Below are 13,430 nucleotides of genomic sequence, written 5' to 3' on the forward strand. Positions count from 1 at the left end.
TGTTTCTTCAGAAAGGAAAAAGTAGCTGAGATCTTCATATGTCTTACAAAAGTCAGTGTCCTAGGACAGCAGCTCATATGCAAAATTACTTTGGCTTTCTTCAATGGCTGTAAATAATATCATGCAGGATACAGTCAAAGAAGTTTCTGGCACAGGGGAAAGTGGGTTTTTTTTCTGGTTGTTTGGCTTTTTGAGGGTTATTGTTCTTTTCACTTAATACATCCAGAGTTTGGTTTTTGAATACATAAGAAAAGATCCTTTATTTCACCTGTTTGGATTATTTTCTACAGAACTAGTATAGAAAGAAAACACAATTTGCTATATAATAGAAGTGAGACAGTTGCAACAACAAAGCATGAGCTTTCTCTCCAGAGAGAGTGAAGGGCTTTCCAAAAATGGTGAACTAAAAGAAAATAGCTCTGACACTGTGCTTCTGGTAGCATTGGAGATTATCAAAACAAAAGTGAATTAAATAATTGAATATATTTTTCTCATCAGTGATTATATTAATCTAATTTATAAATACATCTGTTGCTCTGGACCAGACACAGAGCTGATGCCTGAACCAATTCTGTGAGGTCATGGTTAGTTGAACAAAATGAAGATCCAACTATTATATAGATAGTTAAAGTATACTGGCCAGTATAATTCTTCCTGTCCTCTTCTTGCTTTCCCTCAACCCCAAGTCATTTTCAATTTCAGGTTGCCATGAGTCAGCTGACTGCTGAACTGTTGCATAGCAGACCATTAAAGGAAATGCTTTCAACTAAAAACTCCTTAGTTTTATTTTATTTATGAAATTACACAGTTTTTCCTAACTGCCTTCTGGGGAAGGGGAAGTAAACTATCTCTAAAATTCTCTAGGAATGCTAAAATAAACAATTGTTGGCATGACTCAGCAGATAACAACAACAATAGCCAAGAAGGTCTTTTCTTAAAGGAATAATATTTTTATTCTGTTGTAAAAAAGGCAAAAACAACATCACCAGCAAAGGAAGCAAATCTTTTGCTATCAAACACAGTCCTTTGACTCCCTAGGGTGAAACTTGGTCTTCCTACCAGCATACCCTGCTCCTTGTTGTCCAAGTAAACAACTCCTAGCTCTTCCATCAGGCACCTCCAAAGAGGAATGAAAACAGCAGCTGAAGCTTTCTGCTGTGCTTCTTTCCACCAAGGTTCCTAAAAGTGCCCCCCACACTATCAAATAGCATCAGCACATCAAACCACCAGCCTCTGGAGATGTGAGTGGGGAGTATGGCATGTGTCTTTCAGGCTGTTCCCAGTAGACTCAAATACTTAAGTGAAAATTCCTTGTATAAAAAGGGATTGTTTTTCCCCCCTAGGTTTACCATGAAAAGAATTTGTATTGTGCTGCAGGCTATTCAGGGAGGGTTGAAGTCTCTTTTTGTGTAAGTACTGTCTATCAAGTGTAAATCGATGTGTTGTGTACTTAGTGTAAAAATGCTTTTCTGACACTCAGATAAATTATGATTGTTGTTTTGACCCTAGTCTTTCATTCGCCTCCACTCAGCTGCTGACTTTTGTGGTTTCTGAGATGAAATGTTGATTTAGGACCAGTGGAATTGACCAATCTCATCTCTTCCTTTCCATCTAATTTTATACTCTTATCCCCTAATAGTCTTATTTGCCACCACTCTGCATTCTTCTTGTGCATTACCAATAAAATGTATTCATTATGTCCTTCTCTCTCCCTTGCTAATGTCTTAGAACAAATTGTACTCTGCTGCTTTATCTTTTGCTGGAGCAAAGTCAAGGCACAAAGCTGGCCCAGGATTTGGTTAAGATTGTTTTGAGCCATCTTTTCTTACAACTCTAGATGAGCTGTTCTCTGAGACCCTCAATCACAGCCAAGCATTTGGACCATTATTAATTAGTTATTATTAATGATTGGTAAGTGCCTACAGTGCTCTTGCAGCACAAAAAAGGGCAGGCTTCTTGCCTAGAAGAGCTATGTATGGGATGTCTACACTGCAATCTCCCATGTCCAAGCCAGCTTTAAAATACTCAGGTATTACTTATCTTCCTTACCCTAACTTAAAGTGCACTGAGCTCTGCAAGCAGCTTCTGCAACCCCAGCTGAGCTTTGACTTCACCAGAGCACGTTCACTGCACTGAACCCCTTCATCCTGTCTGAGATCAGGCAGGCAGATGCCAAAGGAAATGCTGCAGCCTTTCAGCTGTACTGAATTTCACCAACTTCACATTACCTTGCAGTACCCTGGGGTTATTTTACTCACACTCGTTTGCAAATACATTGCTCTGCATTTTGTCCATCTTTCTCCTTTCTCCTCCCTTCTATTTTAGATGAATGACAACACACTTGCTATTGCTGGTAAGTTTTCATTCACTACAAAGTTGGAATAACTTACCATGGAAGTACTGTCCCAGTTATAGATGAATGACAACACTTTTACTATAGCTGGTTAGTTTCCATTGACTGCAAAGTCAGAATAACTTGCAGTAAAAATAATGTCCTGATTATAGATGAATTACCACACTTTTGCTATTGTGAGTGAGCACCTGTGGATTGCAAAGCTGTTAGTAACCTACAATACAAATATTGTTCCAAGAAAGGTTGCAGCTTAGTCAGATGATAACCTTTTTAGTCCTTTTCCAGCACTGCAGATTCTGCTTTCTGGCAATAGCTATAGCCAGTTCCATAATTTGGATTTCAAATTTAGTAAGTGATAAATCATGCATGAGACCCAAAATATACAAAGCAGCAGTTGCAAAAATATTCTTCCTCAGTATTTTAGAAAGAACATCACAAATTTTTTTTTGCCAAAAGAATTAATGTTTCTATAAAAAGACATGTGAAGAAATGAGCTCTTAAGAGATTACAACATTAACACATGCCATTATTATTACTATAACTAGCTAGAAACTGTTTCAGAATGTAGATCTACTCTGTAAAATCAATGAGAAGGAATTCCTTGCAACTGGCCCTAAGTCATGCTCACAGGACTAGGGATCTCAACCATAATCACTCTCTGCTGAGTATTTATTTATTCTCCACTTCCTCTGTTAGTTCAGCTCCCATGTGTCACAAATACAACCACATAAACAGTGATGGATTTTCTCCAGCTCCTTCCACCCTCAGACAGCACAGAACCACCTCGTAGCCTATTTCCTGTGTCACAGGTTTATTTCTAAACAACTCATCCTGAGTGTTTGACACTGCCTGGAGTGCTGCAGTCAGGAATTCAGCTACTACACGGTCAACTGAGTGCTTTCCAAGAATACACTCATTAAACACTACTGCTGGAGACTCTACATTCAAATCCTTGCTGAATGCTGGCCTTTCTTACTGTTAATAAGAAGAATTCATCTTCTGGAGAGTGTAATTAAGTAGAGGTAGGAAAAGACCAATAATATTCCCCACCAGGCTTTTGTCAGAGTTTTCAAAAAACAACCTTCTGCTATCTGGAATACATTTTACTGTCAGAAGTTCTTCTTTGTAAAACTTCTCTTGTTTCTCTTAGGCTTACTGTGTCCAGATAAATTCTACCTTCCCTGATTTTTTTCTCTTCTAAATAGCTGTAAATTTTACCACAGATTTCTTCAGACATCAACTATCCCAAAAATATCAACTGCTCTCTGTCACCAAACAAAATTTTTCATTGTTCCCATAGCTCACTTTCTCAAAGGCTTCCACTGATACTTTGTAGTTCTGTTCTAGGCTCCCTCCCATGTCTCTAGTCCTGGGGACAAGGGCACAAAATTATTCTTTATTCAAGGTACAAACAACTGGTCTTTGCTTCTGAACATGGAAAGAGAAATCATATTTCAAGAGACTGTTTCCACTAAAGCTGTTGTCAGTCTTAAAGATTCTGTGGATTTCTAATAAAGCACAGGTAGCACCAACTGGAGACAGCATGATTTGAAACCCTAAGAGATGCTCAGCCAATAATTTTATTTAATTGTCATGACTGGTTGAACATTTCTAAACTTCCAATTGTGAATAGAGGTTGCTTTGTGCAGGGAAATGGCTCTTCTAACAATGATCCATTCATTCTGCTGTGACTACACCAGTGGGTGAAGGGGAAATGCCAGCTTTGCAATGTTTTAAATTATTATTATTATTAAAACAACTGTACTAGGGTATTGGCACATCTACAAAGAAATAAAACCCTTCCACTGCTTACCTGTTCATGGTTTAGAATCATCCTAAACTGGTAGCAGCCATAACCATTAGCATCTGATAGGGTTGGTATATTCATAAAATCATCAATAAAATCCTCCAAGAGCTCCTGGACAAAATCAAACAGAAAAAGGAAGTCTACAGAGGATCAAAGCAGGAACAGAGGAACAGGTAGCCTGAGAGGAATACAGGCAGAATTGTATCCAGGGATCAGATTATGAAAGCCAAAACCCTGATGGAATTAAACCTGGCCAGGGACATCAAGGAGAACAAAAAAGGCTTCTACAGGTACATTGATGATAAAAGAAAAACCAAGGAAAATGTAGGCCATCTTCAGAAGGAAATGGAAGAGCTGGTTACCCAGGTGGGACATGGAGAAGGGTGAGATCTCAATGATGGTTTTGCCTCCATTTTCACCTGCAGGGGCTCCAGCCACACCAGCCAAGTCACAGAAGGCAAAGGCAGTGACTGGGGGAATGAAGAACCACACAGTGTAAGGGAAGAACAGACACCAGAGCATCTAAGGAGTGTGAAGGTGTAAAATCCATGGAACCCGAGGAGATGCATGAGATGCATAGGTCCTGAGGGCACCAGTGGATGAAGTGGCTGAGCCACTATCCATCCCATTTGAGAAATCATGGCAATCTGGTGAAGCTGGCAGTTGGTGGATAAGGAATTGGCTGGATGGTCACTGTGGTCAGCAGCTCAGTGTCCAGGAGGAAACCAGCAGTGAGTGGTGCTCCTCAGGGGTCACTGTGGGGCCTGCTGCTGTCCATCACCTCCATCAGGGACAGGGACTGTGGATGGAGTGCACCCTCAGTGCACCCTCGGTGTGTTTGCTGGGGACACGGGCTGAGTGGTGCTGTCAAGGTGCTGGAGGGAAGGGACACCACAGGGACCTTGACAGGGTTGGGCCCACGTGAAATTTATGAAGCTCAACAAGGCCAAGTGTAAGGTCCTGGATCTTGGCATCCATCCCTGGAAGTGTTCAAGGCCAGTTTAGGTAGGCCTCTGAGCAATCTGCTGCAGTGGAAGGCGTCCCTGCCTAAGGAACTAGATGGTCTTCAAGGTCTCTTCCAACTCAAGCCATCCCAGGATTCTGTGATTCTACAAATATGAGCTGATGTGTTGGTAAAGACATGTTCAGATAAAAATGCTAGAAAGATAAGATGCTATCTCTTTCCACGAGAAGTGGAAAATGCATAAGGTGAAAAATGCATAACTGAATGGGAATCTATGCAAGGTTGCCAGCCTGTTCCTAGAACCCAGCAGCAAGGGCAATCCTCGTGTGCTCCTTTGGAGCAATGGCTGACAACAAGAGCAGGAAATGAAATGGGGCTTCAGCAAGAAGGTGGTGAGGTTACAATGCTAAAAAATTGATAAAACCCTGTATGAATTCATCAGCATTTTTCCTGAGAAAAGAACAAGTCATTGATCTACAAAGGCAGGGAATGAATTTTTTTTTTAGGAATTACCATATAATCATGTTTCATAGACATTACTCTAAACATAACAACATTACTCTAAACCAAATCCAGAGAAAATATAACACCAAAGTCAGTCTGCCATTGTAGAGGTGGGCTTTGCATTTATCAGTTTAATTTTGGCTTTAAAACCAAAGGAGGCCAGTTACTCTGATAAAGCTGCTCTGCATTGCCCCTCCATCTCTTAACTTCATCAGAAAAACTCAAAAGGAGTTTTAAAGCAAACACATGACAAGATTCATTTGACAATAACCATCATGAACTTCACATTCTTCTCCATAATCTGGAACAGATGGAGTGTCCAGAGGACAGCTGAAAGCAGATATGTGCCTCCTGTCCCAGCAAAGCACAGGGATTCCTGTCTCATAATGGTCCTTTCAGGTAACTCAGAGCAGGCTGGAAGCTGCTGCAGGATTTGCTTGGGAAGGGAGAGGAGTTAGGTAAAGCTCAGAAGATGAACCAGAGCCCAGGGAATCCCAGGGGGATTTCATGCATGATTCAGATCATGTTAGGTCAAAGCACACCACAAGAAGTGATGCCTTTGAACCTGAACAAAATGGGACTGAGAGCATTGCTTTGGAATCCTGGTCTGTGACTTCTACAGAGATGTAGGAAATTTCATCCCAGTAAATAAATTCTGGTTGTATTCATATTAAATTAAATAAAAAAGAAGTGCTCTTGCTTCCACTTACATTCAGGTCACTGAGGAAAGCCCAAAGCTGTTGATTTTTTTGGGAAGATCAGTCTGGTGTAGGCTGCAGGAAGGTCTTGGACACAGGAGTCCTTCTTGAGCACAGCTAAATCCACAAGCTTTCTCTATGAACATCTTCATTTGTAGCATTTTCAGGCAATTTTTGGAATGGATCTTTTAAGTCACAGAAATAGGCAAGTGACCCTCATTATCAGTGCATTACAGCCTCACCCAGGACAGCAATGCTGGTTCATGTGCTACACAAGTACCTGAGCATGTCCTCTCTGTGTCAGTTAACCTTTAACACAAATCAGCTGAGACTCAGACCCACATAAACTGTGACCTTACAACAGGGCATTTCTTCTTCCCTCCAGTTTCAAACACAGCAGCTCATCTTTTCATTTACATGAAGATCTTTTACATCAATTACAGCTGAATTTTATGCTATAATTAAGATCCCTTTGCACCAAAAAAAAGTGGTTCAAAATGCATTAATTAATTACATTAAATAAGCACACAAGAGACTGCCTTGCATTTTTTGTGCCTCATCTAAGAATTCTGTGAAGCCAGCTGCAATTCACAAAATTGCTCAGCTTCACAAGCATTTCTCCCTCAAATTCTCAGACCTTTTGGACATCTTACTGGTTTCTGTGAGGGCTCTCAAGCAGCCAAAAATGTGTTTCTCTTCCTACATCCTGCTGTGTGTACTTTTGTGAAATCTTTCACAACAGGTTTTCCTCAAAAGCTGAGAATTTTCCATAGCTGAGGTTTTACCTACAAAGTTCTGCAGAGAGGATCTCCTGAGATGCTGACCTCACTTGTTTAATGATTCCTCTCCAGCTACTGCATTCTTACAGCAACTGAACCAAGGAGTTCTGGCTGGTTGTAAGAACCAGGGAAAGGCTTGTCCAAGTGTAGTCAGGGGACTTAAATGTAGCAGCAGAGACAATCCTGTTAATCTACAAGGCAATTTAAAAAGTTCGTCCTAAGCACCCAAGATTTGATCTTCATTGGCTCTTCTCCTTTATTCTGTAAAGAAAAAAATTTGTTTAATGTTAAATTCATTATTATGGCTGTGACAGGTGGGTATAGAAACTATGGAGTAATTGCAGAAGGGTGGTCATTAGTAGGGAAAGACAGAAATGCTTAGTTGGAAACAGAGATCTTCCATAATCCATCAAAATGCCAAGATTGCTGAATATTCACTTCAAAAGACAGATTCTTTACAGTGGGTTTGTCCAAATGGGAGTATTGTGCAGAATTCTGGTTTCTGCTGTCTTTAGCACAGAGGAAATAAATGCTGAAGAATCCCCATGCCTTTACAAAGCTTACTGGGAATCTTTGTGCAAGGAAAAGGGAAGGCTTGGAAGCTGTGACCACGTGAGACACAAATCACAGTCCACATTCAGAATACCTGGCTGGCAGCACCCAAAGGGCTGGAGGATGGATCTGCTAATGCCATGTTCTCCCTCTGCACTGCCTGCTTAGCTCCTCTGGGATGGAAGGAAAGATAATGGCAGCCTTTGGCTCCGTGCCTCTCATTGCCATGACACTTCCATACGTTCCCTTCAGCACTGTGTATGTCTCCCTTACCTCTCAGCAGCAGCAGCAGCAGCAGTTACTCCACAGGAAAGATCTCGGAAATAAGCCTTTCATTTGAGGAGTCTGCCAAAATGAAAACACTTTTAGAAAGAGAAAACTGATCTGCCAAACAGAAATAAATCTGAAATTAACTGAAACCAAAATCACATGTTTCCCCCCTACGCCCCCACCCAGGTCTCTGGATGTTGGGAATCTTAAGCTCCACTCTGAAACTAAATTAGACTTGAAGTCTGAAAACTGACCTCAGAGTCAAACTTTGGTGGCTGGAGATGATATGTTCTCTACTTAGATATAAATGCACAACTTTAGATCCCCTGTACTCACAAGTTGTTTCCTAGAAACAAAATCTTATGATTTTCCATTCAATTAGATTGTGTATTTTAATTAATTCTCTAGTCTTTCTCTGGAAGCAAATCATCAAATAGAAGAGACATCTGCACTGTTCTAATTGACTTAAATAGAAATAATGAATGTACAACCTTTGGGTTGATTGGACACCTGGATTATTTCTCACTGAGAAAAATAATACATCTATCCACAAGCAAATTTTCAGAAGAGAGAGTGTGATAATTTCATCAACAAAGCATTAAGATAAAAAAGTGGGCTAGAATTACACACATTTACTGAGTAAAGCCACTACTCTATCCCCTGTTAGGGCTTCACTTTGAAGACTGAAGTGAAACAGCAACAGTTTATTTCTTTCTGAGATTTCCACAATAGAGGAGAAAGAAGGATCTGGTCTCCATGTATTTAGCTATAGACAATCTAGGAATTCTTCTGAGTAAAATACACCAGGATTTGCAGTTGCCACCTTTATTCCCTCTGACAGAAATAATTCCACTGAAATATTTTTTTTTCCAGAGCCATTTGGTTTACATTTTACTAAAAAGGATAAAGCTGTTGTTATATCTAGAAAGCAAGAAGCCTTTCCCAAAAAAAAGTACCTTGGACCAATTTTTACAGAACACAGACCATTTACTTCACAAAATTCAACTCTTCTATTTGGAATTTCATGTACAAAACACAAACCTTGGGAACAATTCCCATAAGGATTCATTTAACAGGCTTCATTATGTGGAAAGGGTCTAAAGCAACCAAAAATCTAAAATGGCTGCTCTGCAATTCACTGTTCTGTGGCTGCAAGCATGATTTACAACAATGTATTTTCTGCTCTTGTTTCTTTAGCTTAGTGCTGAATTATAAATGAACAACTGGATCCTGGCATTCTTCTAGTGCGAAAATAAAATTAACCTGTTTGAGAGACACTTTTTTAACACATTCAGTTATTGAATTCTTTACAAGGAAATGCTTTATTTGAAGAAAAAAGACCCCAACCCATCTCAGACCTTTCTGTTTTGCTCTTAAACAAAGAGTAAAGCCACATGTAAAACCAGGCCAAACAGTTTCATGTCAGTTTAAGTAACTGTGGAACACCAATTCACAGAAAAGGCAACTGGTTTGCTTTGGCTTGATTTGAATTTAGACGTGCAGTAAGTTTGTCTACTGATGTAGGTATTTGACAACATGTGAAGTCTGCAAAATCACATTCAGTCTGCCTGACAACATGAATCTTTTTGTCTGCTCAACACTTGTGGTCCATATCTGTTATTAAATAATGTACACAAATGCTGCAACAAATGAATCATAAATAATTACTGAGCGTTTTTTTAATAGATGACGCAAGTCCCTGCCTCAGGGGTTTGCTGTCTACCTCCAAAATGGGCTAAAAAGATGGAAAATTATACACAACACCAGAAATTAGCAGGGATATGGCACTGCTCAGTCCTAAAGGCTTGAGAGAAGACATTGGTATGAAAGAAGAGGAGGCAGAAATGTGAAGTCCAAAGCCAAGATTACAGTGACACCAAAACCCATGCAAGTTTTACTGTCACACTGGGTGTGATCTCAAGACCTGCTGGAGGGAGAATCACCAGGTCCTTGCTGTATTTCAAGCTCTGTCCCAGCCAGACCTGAATATTTCTCATTAAACAGATGCATATCAAGGAAGGTGTGACCAATCTAAGAGATGCTCTTGTGCTTTGTGTTTGCAGGCCCCCAGCTGGGCACGGAGCTTGTCCTTGTGCCTTTCCAAAAGCCTCAGCATGGGGCTGTGAGTGGCTCTCTGGGGCATGCCCAGGGGTTAAGGCAGGCTGGTGGAGAGGACTGTCCCAGCACTTTGCATCCTCTGACCACAGCCACCAAAATAGCTCTGGAGCTGTCAACCACAGCCCTGGGGAACAGGGGAGGTTCTCTCCTTGTATTACAGTATTACAGGCCTGGATTAGGCTGATTTAGCCTTTTTTTTTTTTTTTTTTTTTTTTTTTTTTTTTTTTTTTTGTAAATAAGGCATCAGGATCTGCCAACAACATTCCTCTCATTTTATCTGATCTCATAAGAATTATTTTTAGTAAGAACTGGTTTACCCTGAAAGAAAGCTATTCTCTAAAAAAAGCTTTGTACACTTAAGACATATGGGACAGAAGGAAGCCTGCATCTAGCATTGCTTTTTTCTTTCAGCCACCAGAAAAACCCTGAAATTGCCCTTTTTAGCAAAGAGAAAAGATAAATGGGTTCATTCTGAATCAAAAATAATAGATATGTCTTGTGCCATTCTTGACAACCTTTTCTGAAGTCTCATTAGCTCACAGAACATGTGCACAACTCCTACTTCTAAGAAATCTACACAGGTGTAATTTCACTGAAATAACAGTTGAATAGCTGTAGTAGAACAAGAGCTATTTTTGTCACTTCTCTCACCAAAATTAAATGAAATAGATACTTTACAGAGGTAGCAGCAGCCAGTCCTCCTTTCTGACAAGTTTACAAGCACTGGAGACATTGCTTGGGGTCATCATACTCTGTATTTTGGTGCACAGACTTAGTGAATGGCATGCATGTTATGCTTACTAAGCTACTTTGGATAAACATGGAAAAAATCTAGTGGTGTAGCTGTCACAGACCAAAATGGTTTCATGTGCTATGTGATTTGAAGGGAGATTCCTTTGCTGTGTGTCATTTACCTTTTATACATGGCTGCTGAGCAGTATTTCATAACCATTCATTCTCTGGCTGCCCACACTGACATTGTTATATACATACAGGCAGGAAAAAATGGGGACTGTGTGTTCTTACTCCACGTCACATTCTAGTCCACAAACAGCTTTATTGCTCTTTACCATGTTTGGGAACAAAGGCAAAGGGATGACCTATGTCTCACAGCAGAACAATTTCCTTCTCACACTTGGAAAACAGAGCTCCTCTCTTTTACATATGGTTTATGTACACATGCATAGCCTTGGGACATCAGGAGCTGAGGAGAAAAACCTCTCCTGTTTCAGATGTAAATCAGTGACAGCCCTGGTCATGTGCTAAATGATAAATAAGCTGGCATAGTGGAGTCAGCAAAAAACTTTCATGCTTTAATTTTTAACATCATTTCTCAAGCCATGATCCTGCAAGTCATAAGGATTTTTGAGTAGGTCGGGCCCTGTCATGAATGAACTGTTGGCATAATTGATAAAACAGCAAACAGCTTTGGGGAAAGAGCTGCTTGTGTCTCTCTGGCATAGAGCACAAAACCATCTCAGTGATTCCTGCCTTTCCTGGCACACCTGGAGCACACTCACTGTGCCTCAGGCACTGGGGATTCCTTGAATCCATTGACACCATGGGGAGGGAATGATATTTAGGATACAACAGGAATTGAAGTTAATGTGGGATCTGGTTTTCTCTCCTGTCCCCTGTGGCAGTCTGAAACCACCCTGTGATGCCTCTGTGTCTCCATTTCTGCCTTCATGGTGATAATTTCCCCATCCCAGGAAGTCTGAGAGCCTGTAAATGTGTTTAATGTGAACTGAGGTCGTTGGTTGCAATTTTCAAAGCAGATGTGGCTATTTCATCCAGGAGGTTGTGACATTATGGATAATAAAGATAAGGCTTCCCATAGCTGAGGTTTTAACACTCTCCATTTAATTCACTGTTTTCTTGCTGAATTACAGTATTCCAACATTAGCAAGTACTAATGATGACAGCTGAAAGTTACACTGCTGGGTATCCAACTCATCTCAATTCTTTGGAATAAATCTAACCCAAGCAAAAATGAAGGATACTGTATTGTCTTAAAAACATTCACATCCTTCCCTGTAGTGATCCCAGGCCATCCTTACCCTGAAGGAGGGATGGATCACAGATACTGATATCCAGCAACTTTTACTGTTCCCTTCAGAAGCCTCTCAGCTAGAGCAAACCTCTGCCAATTGCTTTTCAGTCATTCAGTAGAGAATGGGCAGGCTTGGATTAAACTTGTGTGCTGTGACAGAGAGCAGGGTGGAAATGCAGGGGGAGCAGCCCTGTGAGAAGATTTTTGAGGTACCTGGAGTACCACAGAGCTTGAAGCAAGGGAGCCTAGGATAAGGTCTAGAAGAAGACCTCTCTTGACTCTCTCTTCTGAAAATTTGCTTGTGGATAGGTGTATTATCTTCCTCAGGGAGAAATAATCCAACCAACCCAAAGGTCGTACATTCATTATTTCTTTTTAAGTCTGGAATTCCTGGCAGGTAGGATATGGCAATGGTGGGGACTAAAACTTGAAGCTGAAAGGAGACTGAAAAACAGGGATGGAGACAAGGAGATGTAAGGCCAAAAGGGCTAAATTGGGAGTGTAAGAAGGAAAAGCTAGAGTAAGTAGGAGTTGAACACTTCAGAGTTGTGTTAAGAGCTGACACTGTGCTTAGATGGGTTCCTCCCAGAATCTGGAATAGATCCCAAAATTTCTGACTTGCATATTTTTCTATTTTTCCTACTGAGATCTACTAAAAAAAATAATTATGCCTTTTCTCCTTGCAGCCTGCACAGGGATGATACACTACTGCACAGTGAGAGTTGTCCATGAACCTCTGCTTCAATCTGTGGGTCTGGTATTCCTTCCAAGGAAACAAATGGAACTGAATGTAGCAACGTGTGCAAAGAAACCAACTTTCCTTCCTTAGAAAGCTAAGAAATTCTTCAATAGGTGTGTGTTTGTGTATATATATGCACACACACATAAAGGAGTGTGAAGGGAACTTGTGATGCCTTCAGAAAGCAGGAAGTACAGGAATACAACAATTGGAGCTCAACCATTGCTCATCTGCTCTGAGCACTTCCATTTTTATCCAGTCCATTTCTTACACCTCATGCAGAGGTTCCTCCAAGTCCTCCCGTGCTCCACAGTTACTTCAGCCTTTTATTCTTGGGAAGTGTTTGGGCAGTGGTAGTCCCTAAGTCAGAGATCCAGGCTGTTCATGGGCTGCTTCAGCATCTAAAGAATCTGGACTGTAATTCCATAGCTGGAACTTTTCACTGCAGTGCTCAAATAGAATTCAACCAACCCCCAGTTTATCTCGCTGTTCTTCCTACTCTTCTTCCTTTTATTTTTTATTTGCTTCTTGGGGTTTTATTTTTTTTTTCACACTTTTTCAACAAAAAATGAAAGCATTCTATATTTCTTCAT

The 13,430-nt window shown here is 40.5% G+C and overlaps 1 long non-coding RNA gene across 3 annotated transcripts in view; it reads right to left on the reverse strand.

Moving 5' to 3' along the window:
* Positions 1–771: 771 nt before the first annotated feature.
* The window catches only part of LOC143693638 (uncharacterized), a 30,331-nt gene continuing 17,672 nt past the window's right edge, over positions 772–13,430 (reverse strand). For all 3 annotated transcript variants that reach the window (XR_013181556.1, XR_013181557.1, XR_013181555.1), the window contains exons 2-3: positions 7,752–8,002; positions 772–7,366 (exon numbers count right to left, since the gene is read on the reverse strand). This is a non-coding gene — a long non-coding RNA (uncharacterized LOC143693638). The remainder of the gene's footprint in view (positions 7,367–7,751; positions 8,003–13,430) is intronic.

Source organism: Agelaius phoeniceus, chromosome 3, assembly GCF_051311805.1.
Source record: "Agelaius phoeniceus isolate bAgePho1 chromosome 3, bAgePho1.hap1, whole genome shotgun sequence".
NCBI classification, from domain to species: domain Eukaryota; kingdom Metazoa; phylum Chordata; class Aves; order Passeriformes; family Icteridae; genus Agelaius; species Agelaius phoeniceus.